The sequence below is a fragment of the Carcharhinus amblyrhynchos genome, chromosome 1 (genome assembly GCF_965287045.1).
Source record: "Carcharhinus amblyrhynchos chromosome 1, sCarAmb.v2.hapA, whole genome shotgun sequence".
Taxonomy (NCBI): domain Eukaryota; kingdom Metazoa; phylum Chordata; class Chondrichthyes; order Carcharhiniformes; family Carcharhinidae; genus Carcharhinus; species Carcharhinus amblyrhynchos.
Genome location: NC_137324.1, coordinates 177,331,811 through 177,351,701, shown reverse-complemented (window position 1 = coordinate 177,351,701; position 19,891 = coordinate 177,331,811). Strand labels below are relative to the sequence as shown.

Genomic DNA, 19,891 nt, shown 5'->3' with positions numbered 1-19,891 from the left:
AACAGCTGCTCCTAATCGATTTGGTTTGATTTGATTTATGATTGTCATATGTATTGGTATATAGTGACAAGTATTGTTTCTTGCATGCTATACAGACAAAGCATACTGTTCATAGAGAGGAAAAGGAGAGAGTACAGAATGTAGTGTTACAGTCACAGCGAGGGTGTAGAGAAAGATCAGCTTAATGCGAGGTAGGTCCATTCAAAAGTCTGACAGCAGCAGGGAAGAAGCTGTTCTTTGAGTCGGTTGGTACGTGACCTCAGACTTTAGTATCTTTGTCCTGACAGAAGAAGGTGGAAGAGAGAATGTCTGGGGTGCGTCGGGGTCCTTAATTATGCTGGCTGCTTTTTTGAGGCAACAGGAAATGTAGACAGAGTCAGTGGATGGGAGACTGGTTTGTGTGATGGATTAGGCTACAATCATGACTTTATTCTTGCGATCTTGGGCAGAGCAGGAGCCCATACCAAGCTGTGATACAACCAGAAAGGATGCTTTCTATGGTGCATCTGTATGGTACATATGTTGGTATGATGGTAATAGCCATCATTGAGCCAGGTAAGGCGATAGTGGGGCAGGCGGTATGGTGGTTAGCAGTGCTGCCTCACACAGTGCAAAACTGTGTGGCTTATGTTAACTGGCTATGTTAAATTGAGCCTAGTGTCAGGGGGGTTAGCAGGGTAAATTTGTGGGATTACGGGAATAGGGCCTGGATGGGATTGCAGATTGCAGTGGGTGCAGACTCATGTACCAAATAGCTTCTTCTGCACTGTAGGGATTCTATGGATTCTCGATGGTCAAAAGCTGAGTCAAAGGGGTAGGTTCTATGAAGCATTTTAAAGGAGGAGAGAGGGGCAGAGAGGTTTAAGGAGGGAATTCTAGAGCTTAGAACCCAGGCAATTGAAGGCACAGCCACCAATGGTAGAGGGAATTAAATTGGGAATGATCAAAAGTCCAAAATGGGAGCACAGAGATCTCAAAGAGCTGGGGGGTTGATGGAGATTACAGAGATAGGGAGGGGGTGGGTTTGAAAACAAGCATAAGACTTTTTAGTTGGAGGCATTTCTGAACTTGGAGCCAATGTTGGTCTGTAAGCACTGGGTGACAGGAGAAAGTAAGGACACTGACAGCAGACGTTTAGAGCCACAGAACCCTACAGTGCAGAAAGAGGCCCTTCGGCCCATCGAGTCTGCACTGAACACAATCCCACCCAGGCCCTACCCCCATATCCCTACATATTTTACCCACTAATCCCTCTAACCTAAGCAACTCAGTACACTAAGGGGCAATCTTTCAGTATGGCCAATCAGCCTAACCCGCACATCTTTGGACTTTGGGAGGAAACCGGAGTACCCGGAGGAAACCCACGCTGACACGAGGAGAATGTGCAAACTCCACACAGACAGTGACCCGAGCCGGGAATCGAACCCAGGATCCAAGAGCTGTGTAGCAGCTGTGCTTACCACTGTGCTCCCTTTAGATGGTAGGTGGAATGTGGGAATGCCGTGCATTAGAATCCTCACATCCGGAGGGGGTAGAGGAGTGGGCGAGGATTTCTGCAGCAGCTGAGCTTTAATTTGATTTATTATTGTCACATGTATTAGTATACAGTGAAAAGTATTGATTCTTGCGCACTATACAGACAAAGCATACCGTTTATAGAGAAGGAAAGGAGAGGGTGTAGAATGTAGTGTTACAGTCATAGCTAGGGTGTAGAGAAAGATCAACTTAATGCAAGGTAGATGGGAGTCGTAGCTGACATGCCAAATTTCCTTAGTCTTCTGAGAAAGTAGAGGCATTGGTGGGGCTTTCTTAACTATAGTGTTGGCATGAGGGGACCAGGACAGGTTGTTGGTGACCTGGGCACCTAAAAACTTGAAGCTTTCGACCGTTTCTACTTCGGCCCCAGAGATGTAGACAGGGGCATGTTCTCCTCTACACTGAGGAAGTTCATGTTCCAAAGATGCAGATATCTTAGCGATGGCACAGGGAAATGGCAGGACTTGCACTCATTTAATGCTTTGTCAGATAGCTTTGTGTAATTGTAGAAATTAAAATCCTCAGCAGATCTCCAGTGGAGAGTCTAGAAGATAAGAGGTGAGGTTCTCCGGCCTCTGGGCTGTGTGTTTCCCACCGGTGAGAGATGGCGTGATGTTTGGTAGCGGTGGGATTTTCTGGCCCTGTTGCTTTCAATGGGAATTCCCAATGACATCATCACCCCACTCGGAGAATCCCGTCGGCGTGAATGGCCGGAGAATTCCAGCCATGCTCTGTTATAATGACAGGGATATAATCATCAGGAAGAGCACTAAATATTAAATAAAACTAGCGATTCTCACATCGTATTGCTCCTAGTAAGTGAGATGACAGTGAACGGGACTATTAGCCGCAGGTGATGTATTCTTCCATCAAAGGCAAAATACTGAAATGTTCCACATTTCCATAGAATCCAACAGTGTAGAAGGAGGCCATTCGGCCCATCGAGTCTGTGCTGACCACAGTCCTATCTAGGCCCTATCCCCAGGGCTAGTTCCCCTGACACTAGGGTGAATTTAACATGACCAAACAACCTAACCCGCACATCTTTGGAGTGTGGGAGGAAACCAGAGCATCCAGAGGAAACCCACACAGACACGGGGAGACTGTACAGACTCCACACAGACAATGACCCAAGTTGGGAATCGAACCCGGGTCCCTGGCTCTGTGAGGCAGCAGTGCTAACCACTGTGCCACCCATATAAGAAAACTGAAAATGCCCTACAACAGCCAGCAAGTGGGACAGAGATCATGGCCAGAATTTCAGAACAGAGGGATGTCTGGCTGAGCACTCGATTCTTGCAGAAACAGTGGGACGTGAACGGCCAGAGAATTCCAGCCGATATTTCAGGATGCTCCCCCCTTCATCAGAATTGAATGTAATTTGAGATTTAACAGTTTATGAGGAAACACTGCCAGTGGTGTGATTCTGGATAAGCTGATTGGAGAGAAAGGGAGGGAGATCTGCAGTTTGTAAAGTTCTGGTTATACATTGGAAATAAAGCAACATGAAGTAACGACCGATAAATTTACAGGAGTCCGTTCAGTATAATTTCTGTTGTTGACTTTGGTGAATTTTCTTCCACTTTTTGGCAGATTTTGAGCAGTGGTGCCTGAAGTAGGGTGTGCAGTTCTGGTCACCCTATTATAGACAGGATATTATTAAACTAGAAAGAATGCAGAAAGATTTACTAGGATGCTACCAGGACTTGATGGTTTGAGTTATAAGGAGAGGTTGGATAGAGTGGGACATTTTTCTCTGGAATGTGGGAGGCTTAGGGGATGATCTTATCAAGCTCTATAAAATGATGAGAGGTGTAGATCAGCTAGATAGTCAATATCTTTTCCCAGAGGTAGGGGAGTCTAAAACTAGAGGGCATAGGTTTAAGGTGAGAGGGGAGAGATACAAAAGGGTCCAGAGGGGCAATTTTATTCACACAGAGTGATTGGAATGAGCTGCCAGAGGCAGTAGTAGAGATGGGTACAATTTTCTCTTTTAAGAAGCAGAACGTAGAACCCTGCAGTGCAGAAAGAGGCCCTTCGGCCCATCGAGTCTGCACTGAACACAATCCCACCCAGGCCCTACCCCCATATCCCTACATATTATACCCACTAATCCCGCGAACCTACGCATAATGGGCAATTTCTTAGCACGGCCAATAAACCCTAACCTGCACATCTTTGGACTGTGGGAGGAAACCGGAGCACCCGGAGGAAACCCACGCAGACACGAGGAGAATGTGCAAACTCCACACAGTGGAATGTGCAAACTCCACAAGCATTTAGACAGTTACACGGGTAAGATGGGTACAGAGAGATATGGACCAAATGTGGGCAATTGGGACTAGTTTAGTAGTTAAAAAAAGAGGCAGCATGGACAAGTTGGGCCAAGGGACCTGTTTCCATGCTGTAAACCTCTGTGACTCTAAGTGTTGAAACTTAAAAAATATTTACAAATACTGGAATGATACAATTATTTCTGATTCGTTTGTAAGTTGGCAAAAAGCAGCGGCTCAGTTTGTCCCGAGATTATTTATTTTGCCTGCTAATGCTGCGATGGTAGAAAATAATCAGTGAGTGTTTTGTTTGTGTCTAATTTAAGGTGATGGAGTTTACTGTAAGTAATCCAGAGAGAAAGTCAGAGTTGGGTTGTTGTGCTGCTGTAAATAGCTTCGTACTGCTTGCCCTATCTAATGTTAAGCACTGTCGGAGCTGTGCCAAGTTAGCCAGTTGCTAACATTCAAAACAAAGTTGTTGATCACTGTCACAGAGTATCTGGGGCGCAGAAACAGGCCGTTCAGCTCAATCTGATGGTGTTTCTGCTCCGCGAAATCCTCCTCCTGCTCTACTTCATCTCGCCCTATCAACCCTACCCTTCAGGGCCGCACGGCGGTGCAGTGGTCAGCACTGCTGCCTCACAGCGCCCGAGTTCAATTCCGGCCTCGGATTACTGTCTGTGCCGAGTTTGCACATTCTCCCCATGTCTGTGTGGGCTTCCTCCGGTTTCCTCTGACACTCCAATGGTATGCGGGTTAGGTGGATTGGCCATGCTAAATCGCCCCTTAGTGTCGGGGGGATTGGCAGGGGCAATACATGAGGATAGAGCTTGGGTGGGATTGGTGCTGGTGAGGGATTGATGGGCTGACTGGCCTCCTTCTGCACTCTTGGGATTCTATTCCTCTTTTGTACCCACCTAGAGTGGAATTTTGCCACCAGGTCATGGTGGGAGCGGGACCATAAATTATAAAATTCAGCCCCAAATTTCCCTTTAACTGCATCTCATACTATTCACCTTAACATTCTCACCATTATGTGGTAAGGGAGCTTCCCCTCAATTTTCTGTTCAATTTATTAGTGCTTATCTTATATTTCTGGCCCCTTGGACTCGTTTCCAGCACAAGTGAAAACATTTCATAGAATCATAGAACCCTACAGTGCAGAAAGAGGCCCTTCGGCCCATCGAGTCTGCACTGACCACAATCCCACCCAGGCCCTGTCCCCATATCCCTACATATTTTACCCGCTAATCCCACTAACCTAGGCATCTCAGGACACTAAGGGGCAAATTTAGCATGGCCAATCAACCTAACCTGCACATCTTTGGACTGTGGGAGGAAACCAGAGTACCTGGAGGAAACTCATGCAGACATGAGGAGAATGTGCAAACTCCACACAGCCAGTGACCCGAGCAGGGAATCGAACCCAGGTCCCTAGAGCTGTGAAGCAGCAGTGCTAACCACTGTGCTCCTGTGCCGATTTCTGCATCTATCCTATCAAAGGTAACCTCTGAACTGTCAAACCCGAATTTTAAGGCTCCGCCCCTTTCCTCAAGTCCCACCCCCCCGTCCCCTATCGAAGGAAATAGTTTCTCTTTATCCCATCAAATCCTTCAATCTGAAACACTTTGATTAGATCACCCCTGACTCTAGCCTAGTCGGTGCAACTTGTCCTTGTAATTTAACTCCCTAATCCCTGATTACATCCAGATGAATTTGGGCTGTGGTCTCATTAAGACTAAAGAGAGTATTTTTCCTGAATTGAGGAGTTCAGACCTGAACATCATACTCCAGATGGAGTCTAACCAGAGATTACGTGATTGATATCTAACTTCCTGCCACATGGGACAAAGGCAAACAATTGGGGTATCCCGAGGATGTGAAAGACACTATATAAATGCAATGTTCTTTCACATTGTATTCACAAACTGTTTAAAATAACAGGAGGGGTCCATTCAGCTCCTCAGGAGACATTCTGTCACTCCATTAGATCACAGGGTAACTGGATCATAACTCCATCTACCTGCCTTGGTTCAATAACCATTAATATTCTGACCCAACTACAAGCTCAGCTTTTGGGCTAAATTCCAAATTTCCGCCCTTCAGTAAGTAGCGTGCACCCGAGCACCCAGTACCTCGGACCTGTCATTCCAGATGGCGACCTAGAATAAAAACATTATTTAAATAAAATGTTGAACACGTACATTTCGAATGAAATGGAGGCAGCTTATGTTTCTTCAATCTGAATGGGCGTTAATGTTATAGGCTCTAACTAAAGAGAGATCTTCAAATCCACGGTCCAGAGATGCGCAGATTAGGTTGATTGGCCATGCTAGATTGACCCTAGTGTCGGGGGGGGTTAGCAGGGTAAATGTGTGGGGTTACAGGAATTGGGTCTGCGTGGGATTGTGGTTGGTGCAGGCTTGATGGGCTGAATGGTCTCCTTCTGCACTGTAGGGATTCTGTGATTCTCACCAGAGAATCACAGAGGTTACCAAAATCTTCTTGTCCTCATATTGACTTCTCAATGGAGTTCGGAGGGATGAGAGGTGATCTTATTAAAACATCCTAAGGGGTCATGATGGAGTAAATACTGAGAGGATGTGTCCCCTTGTGAAGTGTATATAATCCCTACAGTGCCGAAGGAGTACATTCGGCCCATTAACTCTGTGCCAACTCTCCAAACAAACATCTTAACCAGGTCCACACCACCCCACCCTATCCCCGTAACCCTGTGCATTCAGCATGGCCAATCCACTTCACCCGCACATCTTTCGGACTGTGGGAGGCAACCGGAGCACCCGGAGGAAACCCATGCAGAGATGAGGTGAATGTGCCGACTCCACGGTGGCACAGTGGTTAGCACTGCTGCCTCACAGTGGCAGGGAGCTGGGTTCGATTTCCGGCTTGGGTCACTGTCTATGTGGAGTTTCCACATTCTCCCTGTGTCGGCATGGGCTCCCTCCCACATTACGAAGGACATGCTGGTTAGGTGCATTGGCCATGCTAAATTCTCCCTCAGTGTATCTGAACAGGCGTGAAAGCGTGGTGGCTAGGGGATTTTCACAATCGCTTCATTGCAGTGTTAATGTAAGCCTACTTGTGACTAATAAATAAAAATTAACTTTTAATGACCTGAGACCAGAATTGAACCCAGGTTCTTGGCACTGTGAGGCAGCAGTGTTAACCACTGTGCCACTGTGGCACCCCATCTAGAAATGTTTTAAAATAAGGGATTTTCCATTTAAGATGGAGATGAAGGGGAATTTCTTCTCTCAGAGGATTTTTTGTGTTCGGAATTATCTTCCCAGCGAGCGGGGGAGGCAGGGTCAGTAAATATATTCCAGGTTGATTTAGATTTTTACTGACAAGGGAGTTGAGGGTCATGGGGACAGGCAAGAATGTGGAATTAAGGCCACATCAGATCCATCATAATCTTATTGAGTGACAGAGCAGACTTAAATGGGTGAATGGTTTACTCCTGCTCCTATTCTTAAGTTCTTAATAATACTTTCCATTTTCCCAACCACAATCCTTGTTTTCTGTTGCTATAGTCTTTGGTCATGCCTTGATAATTAATCATTGTAAATTGCTATGTCAAATGTCCCATTCAAGTTTGCTTGGTGAACTGTCACAGTGTAGTTGCATGATTTGGCCACTAGGTGACTGAGTTTCTCCCAATTCTCAGCTTCACAATAAACTTGCGTTTGCCAATGAGCCTCACCCTGCTTCACCCTGATGCTGGGAAAACAGTAGCTAAATGTTAAATAAAAAGCATTTTTCTCAAGTTTAATGTAGAAACAGGGAGAGCAAGCATGCCCCCTTCCCAGTTCCACAGTCCCTCAGTCACCACAGAACCATGAGGTGGAGATGCCAGCATTGGACTGGGGTGGGCGCAGTCAGAAGTCTCACAACACCAGGTTAAAGTCCAACTGATTTATTTGGAATCACCAGCTTTCGGAGCACTGCTCCTTCATCAGGTGAGTGGAGAGGTAGGTTTCACAAACACGGCATATATAGACAGAGACACAATTGCAAGACAATGCAAGACTCACATTCCAACCATTATCTTGCAATTGTGTCTCTGTCTATATGTGCTGTGTTTGTGAAACCTACCTCTCCACTGATGAAGGAGTAGCGCTCCAAAAACTCGTGATTCCAAATAAACCTGTTGGACTTTAACTTGGTGTTTTGAGACTTCTTACTGTGACCATGGGACCAGAGCAGGATGCAGTGCTCGAGGATCTGTACAACAAGAGTTTAATGTGTTATTTATTTGCAAAGTTCTTTGTATTCTAGATAGGTCTTGTCTAGATAGGTTTTTGGTAGGCAAGGGAATTAAGGGTTATGGGGAGAAAGCGGGAATGTGGAACTGATCCACTTCAAATCAGCCATGATCTTATTGAATGGTGGGGCAGGCTCGAAGGGCTAGATGGCCGACTCCTGCTCCTATTTCTTATGTTCTTATTGAAAGAGGTTGCAGGAGAATGGGTGAGGATATACCTGTGCACACACATACACACACAAAGGGGTTGCCTTACAAGGAAAAATGACGTGGATTAGGACAATACTCGCTGGAGTTTAGAAGAATGAGAGGTGATCTTATTGAAACATATGCTTATGAAGAGGTGCTTACAGGATAGATGCTGGGAGAATGCTTCCCATTATGCACTATCGTGCTCTACAGCACAAGAGACAGGAGCAATAAGAGGCCACACAGCCCCACAAAACTGCACCATATTCAATAAGATCATGATCTTTGTCTCATTTCCACATTCCTACCCACCTCCCCCCACCCAGAACACTTGCCTTCCCCTTTAGTTAACAGATCTATCAATCTCAGGCTTGAATATATTCTATGACCCAGCCTTCATCGCTCTCTGAACTAGATTATTCCAACAGATTAACAACCCTCTGAGAGAAACAACTTCTCCTGACCCCTGTGTTCAATTGGAGACCCCTTACTTTGAAACTGTGCCCCCTAGTTCTAGATTGCCTCAGCGTCTATCCTGTCTAGCACCTCCTCAGAATCTTGTATCTTTCAATAAGATCATCTCTCATTCTTCTAAACTCTAATGGTTAAGGGCCCAACCTGCTTAACCTTTCCTCTAAGAAACCCCTTCATTAGAATCAACCCAGTGAACCTTCTCTGAACTGCCTCCAATGCAAGAATATCCCTCTTTAAACCACTCAGTGGTTCCTGTGCCTTTTTAGTAAGTCCCCCTTGAACCTTCACTTTGTAATCTATGATATGTTACAGTGCCTGAGTGTGTTGGAGTTGGAAAGCAGTAGAACTCTTTGATAGACTCCTGGGAATATAATCTCTCCCTAGTTGTGAGCAACCTTACCCAGCAGCATTAGTGCAAAGGGATACCTTCGGATCATAAGTCAGAATTTTGGAGGTGTAAATTGGCTGCCACTTGCGTACTTTTATACCCAACTCTCAAAGGCCCTGTGCTGTTTTCCTCTGGCACCTGGTACTCACGTTTGGCTGCCAGTCACTCTGATACTGATCTGCTCGTCCTCCTGGTCCCTATAATCTCAGGAGCCTCTTTGCGATCCTGGTGAGATGGATATGTTGGTCGTGCTGTAGAATGGTGAAAGATGTGTCTATTTAAGCTGCTTTTGTAGGGCACTGCAAAAAGCGAGCAGAGCAACGGGGGAGGGGGAGGGGTAGTGCCTGAGACAACTCACAAGATACTTAAGGGCCGTCAGTGCAGTGACTCTCTCTCCTCGTCAACTCCTTCATGAACCCTGACTCACTTTGTGATGGAGTATAAAAGTGCTGCTGAGCTTCTCTGAGCCACAGCCCCCTCTCCCACACGCTGAGCTTCCGATCTGGTTCGCTGACAGCAAGAACCTCCTTGTAACTCAAGTTTATTTTAAACTGATTAACACCTCTTGCCAAAACGGCAGGGGAGAGAAAACTCAGTTACGCACTTTAAAGCATTCACACGTTTAGTCTTTTGTTGGGTCAGTGACTTGCGTCGTTCTGTGAGTATGAGCACCCTGTGCTCCCGTGTCTCAGTCGTGGGTGCCTCCAGTTTTTGAGCGAGACATGTAACATGGGTCCCATGGCCATCTACTCTGCTGCAGTCTCTGTGTAAAGATCGGACAGTAGGATCAGACACAATAAAGAGCTAGAACCATTAGAAATCTGATGTGTCAAATGGCTTCTCTGAGGAGTTGGAGGCTCAGGAATAGGGCTCAAACCTGCACCCTCCAACCACCAGCCCCCCCCTTGACGCAGCCTCTGCAGGGATAATCATTGCGATGAGTTGTTTGGTGTCAGATCACTGAGCCACTGCCGACATCCCCATAAGCAAAACCTCAGAACAGGTCATCTGGAACCTTGTTAGCCCAGGAGTGACGGGCTGCACTGGAGAAAAATGAATGAAAATAGCAAACAACATATTCATAGAATCCCTACAGGGCAGAAGGAGGCCATTCGGTCCATTGAGTCTGCACTGACTCTCCACACAACCATTTTACCCAGGCCCACGCCACCCCACCCTATCCCCATAACCACGTGCATTTACCATGCAAATCCTCCTAACCTACACATCTTGGGACGCTAAGGGATAATTTATCCTGGCTAATCCTCCTAACCTACACATCTTGGGACGCGAAGGGACAATTTACCATTGCTGATCCCTCTAACCTATATATCTTTGAACTGTGGGAGGAAACTGGAGCACCCGGAGGAAACCCACGCAAACACGGGGCAGAGCATGCAAACTCCACACAGACAGTGACCTGAGGCCGGAATTGAACCCGGGTCCCTGGTGCCGTGAAGCAGCAGTGCTGACCACTGTGCTACTGTACTTAGTTTAATCATAAAAGTTAAAGCCTCTGAATGACATCCTCCAGCAGACTAGTGAACATGGTGTGTAGTCTTGAACAAGCACCATGTTTATGTGTTGTATTAACTTGCACACCAAGTTACTCCAAACCCCCACCACTCTTGTCCTCCAAAATTAATTTACTTATCGCCAGTTTCCATTTATGTTGTCAGTTATGTGCTGTGAAGTGATATGAGTCCAATTTTAACTCTGGCCCTGTTTGTTGGATGCCAAGAAACCACGTGGGATGGGAACTCACTGCACAAAGTGAGGTTCATTTAAATGCTGTTGGCAGCTTCCCCACCTCCCGCTGTGGGAAGCGACAGGAGCCAGTGTGACCTGGAGGCTGCTCATGGAGGACAGATGGGAGGCAGGATCACACACTGAGGCCCTGGGAAGGAATGTAGGAACAGGATTGGGCCATTCAGCCCATCGGGTTTGCTCTGCCATTCAATACTATCATGGCTGATTGGACAATTCAATAGTTCTACACCCACAATCCTCCATAATCCTTTAGCTTATTGTCGACCAGGGACCTCTCAATCTCTGCTTTAACACACTCCGTGACTGAGCTTCCCCAGTCCTCGGGGGTGGAGAATTGCAAAGATTCACCACCCTCTGTGTAAAGAACAAAGACCAACACAGCACGGGAAACAGGCCCTTCGGCCCAACAAGCCCGCGCTGCCATTTTAACATTGAGAGTTCCCTCTTCCACCCATGACCTTTATCTACACTAATTCCCCCTCATCCCGATCCTAAGTGGCATCCCCCTTACTGTGAAATTGCCCCCTGGTTCTAGACTCCCCAGCCTGGGAAACATCTTACCCACGTCCACCCTGTCTATTTCTTGACGTATTTTATAGGTTTCAATGAGATCCCCTCTCATTCTTCCAAACTCTAGAGATTATAATTCCAGCTTGCCCCAATCTCTCTTCATAAGACACCCCCGCTGTCCCGGGAACAAGTCTGGTGAACCTGCGCTGCACTCACTTGTCATCCCCTGGGAAAGAAGAAGGGAGGGATGAGACCACATGAGAGGGAACCTGCTTTTTCCTAGTGGGGTCCAAACAACAACATGGATTTATACAGCGCAATCAATATAATGAGCTGTAATAGAGCCCCTCCTAAAGTGAAAAGATAAATTTTAAAGTGTATTTATTAGCCACAAGTAGTACTACATTAACACTGCAATGAAGTTACTGTGAAAATCCCCAAGTTGCCACACTTTGGCGCCTGTTCAGGTACCCTGAGGGAGAACTTAGCATGGCCAATGCACCCTAACCAGCACATCATTTGGAGTGTGAGAGGAAACCGGAGCCCCCGGAGGAAACCCATGCAGACATGGGGAGAACGTGCAGACTCCACACAGACAGTGACCCAAGCCGGGAATTGAACCCAGGTCCCTGCAGCTGTGAGGCAGCAGTGCTAACCACTGTGCTGATCTGGAGGTGTGCTCACCATGCCTCCTCTCATCCCCCCACCACCGCACGTAATGCACCCCCTCCACCCCCACACACCCCATTATATTGTGGGGGTGTAAAAACAGGAGGCTTCGTTAACAGACAATCTGCAAGGTCAACTTTACGCCCAGGTGGAAATTTAAAAATCCATCTCCTGGAGTTTCACCAGCCCTTGGGTCGTGCGCTGGAGAGAGCAAAACCTTTGTTACACATCCAAGTGCCCATCAAAGCTATCTTTATCTGCTGTCAGTGACACAGTGAACTTTGTTTACTTTGCCATGGGAACCCGGGTCTCTGCCAAACACTGGCTTCCCACACATTGATGATAGTTGGCTATTTAATGGACTTACTCAGCTTCCTAGTAAAGGTCATTCTTCTTGTTGATCACAAGTAAAGATAGTCGCAGAGTCAGGCAGGGATTGTAAATAGCAAGGGAATAAATATACAGCATGGTGAGGAGAGGGAGTGGGACCAGCAGGGTTACTCTTGTAGAAAGCCGTCATTGACTCAAAGGGCTGAATGGGCTCCTTTCAGCAAACCAATTGAAAAGATCAATTGGGGGCACGGTGACACTGTGGTTAGCTCTGCTGCCTTACAGTGCCAGGGACCCGGGTTCAATTCTGGCCTCAGGTCACTGTCTGTGTGGAGTCTGCATGTTCTCCCTGTGTCTGCATGGGTTTCCTCCAGGTGGTCTGGTTTCTCCCCATTCTCCAAAAGATGTGAGATTGGCCATGCTAAATTACCCCTTATTGTCAGGGGGACTAGCTGGGATAAATACATGGGGATTGGGTCAGGGTGGTACTGTGATCTCGATGGGCCAAATGGCCTCCCTTTGCACTGTATGACTCTAAAATTAATAGAGAAAATGAAATAGCTTGAAATTGAGAGATAAATTCCCAAAGTATAAAGCGATCCTTAAAGGTAGCAAACAAAGCTGGTATTTTTCCTATGCTAAACAGTTGTACACATTGGTTAGACCACAGTGAGACAACTGTGTCCAATTCAAGACTCCACACTTTGGGAAGGATATCAGGGCTGGGTGAGGGTGCAGAGGAGAGTTATTAGAGTGGAACCAGGGATGAGGGATCACAGTTGTGTGGAGGAACCGGAGAAGTAATGCTGGAACTCACCCAGATTCCTCAGATAGCAGCATCCAGATCCAAATAAACTAGGATTGTTTTTGCTGGAAAGACAGAGGGGAGACCTGATAGAGGTTTATAAAATGATGAGAGGCACAGACAGGCTGGATAGTCAGAGGCTTTTTCCCCAGGGTGGAAGTGTCAATTACAAGGGGGGCTCAGGTTCATGGTGAGAGGGGGGGAAGTTTAAGGGAGATGTGCGGGGGGAGGTTTTTCACGCAGAGAGTGGTGGGTGCCTGGAACGTGCTGCCAGAGGAGGTGGTGGAAGCAGGAACATTAGCAACGATGAAGAGGCATTAAGATGGGTACATGAATAGGGAGGGGAATAAAGGGATATGGTCTGAGTAAGGACAGAAGGTGTTTTTTTTAGTTTGGTTAGGGCATCATGATTGGCACGGGCTTGGAGGGCTGAAGGACCTGTTTCTGTGCTTTTCTTTGTTCTGCGTTTGTACAACTGCTTCCACCTAGAAGGACGAGGGCAGCAGATACCTGGGAACACCACCACCAACAAGTTCTCCTCCAAGTCACTTACCATCCTGACTTGGAAATATATAAGCTTCATTGTCGCAGGGTCAAAATCCTGGAGCTCCCTCCCTAACAGCACTGTGGGTGTATCTACACCTCATGGACTGCAGCGGTTCACCACCACCTTGTCAAGGATAATTAGAATCCTTATGGCGCAGAAGAAGATCCATTGAGTCTGCACTGTCCACAATCCCACCCAGGCCCCGTCCCCGTAACCCCACATATTTACCCTGCAAAGTCCCCTGACACTAAGGGCCAATCAATCTAATCCCTGCATCTTTGGAATGCGGGAGGAAACCGGAGCACCCAGAGGAAACCCACGCAGACAAGGGGAGAATGTGCAAGCTCCAACACAGACAGTCACCCGAGGCCAGAATTGAACCTGGGAAGAGATGGAGAACAAACGCTGGTCTAGCCAGCAGTGTCCACATCCCATGACTGAGTATGGGATTGTTCTCCCTAGAGCAGAAAAAGTTGGGAGATTTAGCAGAGGAATTCAAAATTATGAAGAGATATTGATAGAGTAAATAATAAGAAACTGTTTCACTGGCAAGCTGGCCGAGTAACCTGAGGGACACGGATCTAGGGTAATTGGTGAAAGAACCTGACAGTTGGGGAGCAGATCCAGCGAGTTGCTGTGATCCGGAGTGCATTTCCTGAAAGGATGATGGAAGCAAATTCAATCGGAGCTTTCAGAAACGGATTGGATAAATACTCAAAAAGGACAAATGTTCAAGGCTTTGGGGAGGAAGCAGGAGAGTGAGAGCTGATTGGACAGCTCTTTCAATGAGCTGGCCAAAGCATGATGGGCCAAATGGCCTCCATTTGTGCTATTCAGTATTATGATTCTATTCTGTTGTAATCATGTGTTTCCTACAATTGGTCGTATATAATATCTTGTTCGTTTCATCCTTTTTCACAAGATTAAGATGTCAAATATAGATTCAGCAATGTAAGATTTGAGACTAATTCTGATATTATCTATATTTATTCAGGAGGAGTTGAGGATGAAGGATGTTGTATGAAGACTGCTGTACAATGCAAAACAACTTCTTAAAACTTCCTTAGGATTTTCCTGTTCTCAAGTGTAGCAATGTGTGTTTAATATAATTTCTTTACTGTTCAAAGATGTTTTTTTGGCAGCATGTATAGATACTTTATACCAGAGCATTCAATGCCAGTTGAGTTTATACTGAGAACACTATATAACTGTGCTTTTGCTCAACATTTTGCTATTAAAGATGATAACTAGTTTGTCATTGTAGAGACCCTTGTGCATGACAGCACTTTGATGGTGAAAGGGTTCATTGCGGTTAGTCACAGATAATTTAACACGCAGCCTTAATAAGCCTCTGAGGAGTAACTCAATGACCCTGACAGAATGTGTGCACGTTTGACATTCACAATGCCAGAGCGTTCAAGAAAATATTATTAACAGTCGAGCTCTAACTATCTCTCTCTGTAATAAGCTGTGGAGTAGGTGATCCGATGAAGGGTAGTCAGATTCACAGAGATTCTGCCTGAACCACACCTCAACTTAAATTTTATTGAAGGTTTAAACCATGTAACGGTCCTTAATATTGGAGCTGTGCAAAATATATTCAGTATCTGACCGAGGAATATTTTATCTGGTGTCAGATTTCATACAAATTATTTGATTTGAGCTTCTTGACTCCTCATCATATGATGGTCATTTAGCTTGAGGCTGCTTACTTTTTTAGGCAAAGACTTTTGTAAAGAGCAGATCTATTCAACATTCACTCGAACAGTTGTCCAGGGTAAGCACAATGACTGGTTAACTGATGCCAGGCATGGGAACATAGATACTAAAGAAGTAGTGGATATAATTATAATTTGTGGCCCTAATTCCATAGCCCCTGTACGTAGTACACTGGCATTCAGAATTACACAACCAATGCACTTCCAGTAGGGAACCTCACCCTCTGGGTGCATTTCCATTGTCCCCATACATAACCAGAGACGCGCGGGTTAGGTTGATTGGCCATGCTAAGAAATTGCCCCTTTAGTGTCCAGGGATGCGTAGGTTAGAGGGGTTAGTGTACGGGATTAATGTAGGGATATGGGGGTAGGGCCTGGGTGGGATTGTGTTGGGTGCAGACTCGATGGGCCGAAGGGCCTCTTTCAGCACTGTAGGGTTCTATGATTCTATGATACATTTCCAGCTTTTAAAATTAACATTCAGAAAATCGTGCAGTGCACAGCAGCAATTTCCAGATGCCCACATCATAGGTGAATGACCTATGACCCCCCCCAGCACCCAGCTACCCGCACCTCCCCCCCCCCCCCCCCCCCCACACACACACACACACACACACACACACAGTCCATCTCCACGAACAACTGGAATCTGCAACCCTCCAATCAAGAATTCAAAGCAGAATCGAGGGACAAAACCCAGGTGTAATCTAGCCAAGTGTAACTGGTTATTTGACAATTTAGATTATCTAGTTATTGTGTGAATGTAACTGTTGGCCTGTGGTTTCACTGGTGTATGTAGGTGACCCCTGTTAGAGAGAGACCTGGTGCTACGTTAAATACAGAGCTATCCCATTTACAACAGTTGCATTTGCAACGATTCTCATGGTTTCTGTCAATACCGTTTACACTTCTACAGTACACGGAGAGATAACCTGATAACCAAAATGGCAGTGTCTTACTTTCTTTTGCGGGAAGTATTCAGTTTAAAGTATTCAGAAATCAGCTTTGCCCAGCTACAGCTTTCTCCTTTATCATAGAATCCCTACAGTGCAGAAGGAGGCCATTCAGCCCATTGAGTCTGCACCGACCACAATCCCACCCAGATCCTATTCTCATAACCCCACATATTTACCGTGCAAATCCCCTGACACTAAGGGGCAATTTAGCATGGTCAATCAACCTAACCCGCAAATCTTTCAGACTGTGGGAGGAAACCGGAGCACCCAGAGGAAACCCATGCAAACATTATTGTTTTCTGAAAGGCTGTGCCTGAAATGGTGGTGGAAGCAGATCAAATAGTAATTTTCGAAAGGGAATTGGATAAATACTTGAAGGGGATACATTGTTAGGACTGTGGGGAAAGTTGAGATGGAGTGGAGGTTAACTCTTTGAAAGAATGGGAATGATGTATCCAATGACCTCCTTCTATAGGGCATCATTCTATGATTCGAACCCAAAATGCCATATTTTTGGATTGCGTACTGTGGCAGTGAGAATTTCGTTGGGTTCTTGTGTGAACCCAAATTCTTGTGTGAAAATATATTGCTGTAAGATATTTAAGTACAGGGTCGTCTGAACGATTTGAATGGAAAGGGAATAAGTGCCGGACACCACCCAGTTTTCAGCAGTTTGCTAATCTCTTTGTTCCTGAACCTTGGTGAACAGGGAAGGAGAGACTTTTTTGTTTGACTCATGCTCTATCTGATCAGCTGTTCTTTGACAGCAAAGTCAGATGGATTGGAGCTTGCACGCTGAATTTTCCATCCGTTTCTTTAAGTACAGAGAGAAATGCATGGTCCCTTTCCAAGAGGTGCACAAACCGGCTGGATTGGTTTCCATTCTGACTTCCCTCAGCAAATCCACCTAACCACAGGTTCAGGAATTCTCCCTGGGATCTGACATGCCTGTGAAGATTTAAGGGTTTGCAACAGCTCCTGCTGGGAAAGTATCTGGCTAGTAGCTTGTATGGCACAGATTCTTTTTTTAACCTCAACGCTATAGAGTTCCCTCCCTCTTAAATTGATGACACATTTAGACATTTGTCAGGCAGTTGGACAACTGGCCCTGTCAGCAGAGTGAAAAAGAGGGGATGTTATTGTTGTTACAACGTGCTTTCGCTTCAAGTATCTGTTCAGAACTGTGTGTCGAGGTTCACAAGCTGCTAAAGCAGCAAAGAAGTAAAAACTGCCATTTTGGTTTCCACACAAGTCTTTATTATTTTCTTCTTCTCCCTTGTCTTGGCTGGACAAGTGAGGTCAGTGACTCGAAGACTGTCAGGTACACATTAATGACATTTCCCTGGGTAAGCCGTGCCATGTATGCCAGCGCCCCCCTCCCCCTCCCCACCCACCCCGAATATTGTAACGCTTGTGTTCCAGGGTGAACCTACTCTCACGTTGTTAGAGCTCCATATTGTCTACTGTTTACCCTGTTTTGACATGTCAGACCTGCGTTGTGAAAAGCAGAGTGTGAGGGTACGTGCGAAGGCCGTGCGAGTTACGATCGACGGAAGCGTAAGGAAGAAGTCCCGAGATTGCAGGACAACCGCGAAGTCGCCATTGCGATGAGCTCTTTGGGAATTCAGGACAGGGGAAGCAATTGAAAGGAGTGAGTACGAGCCGGTCGAGGTATTTGGGTAGATGTCGGAGATGAAGAACACGAGGAGCAAAATGTGGAACTCAGGAATGAGTTTGGAGAGGATCCTCGAAACCGAGGCTAAAACATTGTTATAGTACAGTTGTATATCAGGAAATTGCACTAGTCAAGTGTTGCACACAGGGGAAGTATTTTATAACAGTGTTAATACATGGAGGACTGTTCCTTATTTCTTATGGAAACAATGTGCAAGCCAATATTATGTATGTATTGGATTCGCTGAATAAAGATAATGTAATTTTCCAGTGAGCAGTTTGTGTGTGTCTTAGATTTTCTCTTAACCTATTTTTCCGTGGATGAGTTTCAAATCGGGTATATTTCAAAAGTATTTGATACACTTAATGTAGAAAATCCCACCTAATTTCTGTTTTATAATACTGTAATTGCAAGTTTTTGTATGAATTAGTTTACATTCTCCTTTACCTGTGACATCCCCAAGTATACTGTTAACATCAAAACCAGTCATAGAATACAAATCACCTGGTTCCACACACAATTCAACAATTACTTGTATATTGTAGAATATACACTACATCGGTAATTCCAAACTGAAATTATCCAGTTATTTAATTTGACCATTGGAATTAAAACATTTACCTTCTTTAAATGGGCAAAAAAAATCATTTAAACTATTAAGGAATTTGAATTTATAAACACAAAATGCCATCTCTTTTTCTCTTGCTTATGGGGGGTTCTTTTCCAGGAGTTCCCTGTTTACACCAGAGTGGTGTAACTTCTATGTCAGAACATGAGAAATAGAATGAGTCATTCAGCTCCTATAGCCTGTTGCAGCTTTTAGTAAGATCATTGAACATTCACAGTTCATCAGGAGTTTTTTCTTTGATGGGATGTCCACCTCACTGGCCAGACCAGCATCTGTTGCCCATCCCTAATTACCCTTGAGAAAGTTGTGTTGAGCAACCTTCATGAGCTGCTGCAGTCCACATGGTGTAGGTACACCCATGGTGCTGTTAGGGAGGGAGTTCCAGGATTTTGAGCCAGTGACAGCAAAGTGGGCAGGCAATGGCCTAGTGGTGCTATTGCTAGACAATTAATCCAGGAACTGAGCTAATGTTCTGGGGACCTGGGTTCAAATCCTGCTACAGCAAATGGAAGAACTTGAATCCAATAAACTTTTCCTTAAAGCACAGAGGGTAAACCATGGAAAAAACAAGTGTAACACTCTTTTTTGTCCCAACTTAATCTTACCTTCTTTATTTTGAACTGAAAAGTGACAGAACAGGTGGTTGATCTAATACAGTCAGTGCACCAAGTTAAATCAGTCTTCAGACGTGCTGTCCTTGGTTGCAACTGACACAATTACAGTAACATAAAAAAGTGTGTGTCGGGTGCACGAGAATCGACAGGAACCCAGACACGGGTTCTTCCCAGCAGAGCAGGGCCCGTCGGAAGGAGAATGTAGATGTCAGTTCAGGACAGACTGAAAGTTATACTGAAGGTACTAAGCCGCATTGCTTGGGATCATCTGTATTAGAATCCAGAGTAGATGTTTGAAGAATTAATATGCTTATACTGTAAACTGAAAGGAGAGATTGGCAGTCACAGAAACAAGAGCCAAGTTGATACTTGAAACTCCAGCTCGCATGGGTCTGAATTCTTTCTTATAAAGCTGACATATGAGCAATTTTCTGCCATTGCCTGCGGATCTCTCAAAGTTCATTGTTGGGGTCAAATGAAGAGGGTATCATTGCCCTGCTCACGTGGTGAAACTTTTCCCACTT

The 19,891-nt window shown here is 45.5% G+C and overlaps 1 protein-coding gene across 2 annotated transcripts in view; it reads left to right on the top strand.

The window, feature by feature from the left end:
• The window catches only part of LOC145347859 (uncharacterized protein C4orf54 homolog), a 30,744-nt gene extending 14,666 nt beyond the window's left edge, over nt 1–16,078 (top strand). For both annotated transcript variants that reach the window (XM_080195785.1, XM_080195795.1), the window contains exon 3: nt 14,771–16,078. The gene's annotated coding sequence lies outside the window, so the exon portion shown is untranslated. The remainder of the gene's footprint in view (nt 1–14,770) is intronic.
• Nucleotides 16,079–19,891: the final 3,813 nt, after the last annotated feature.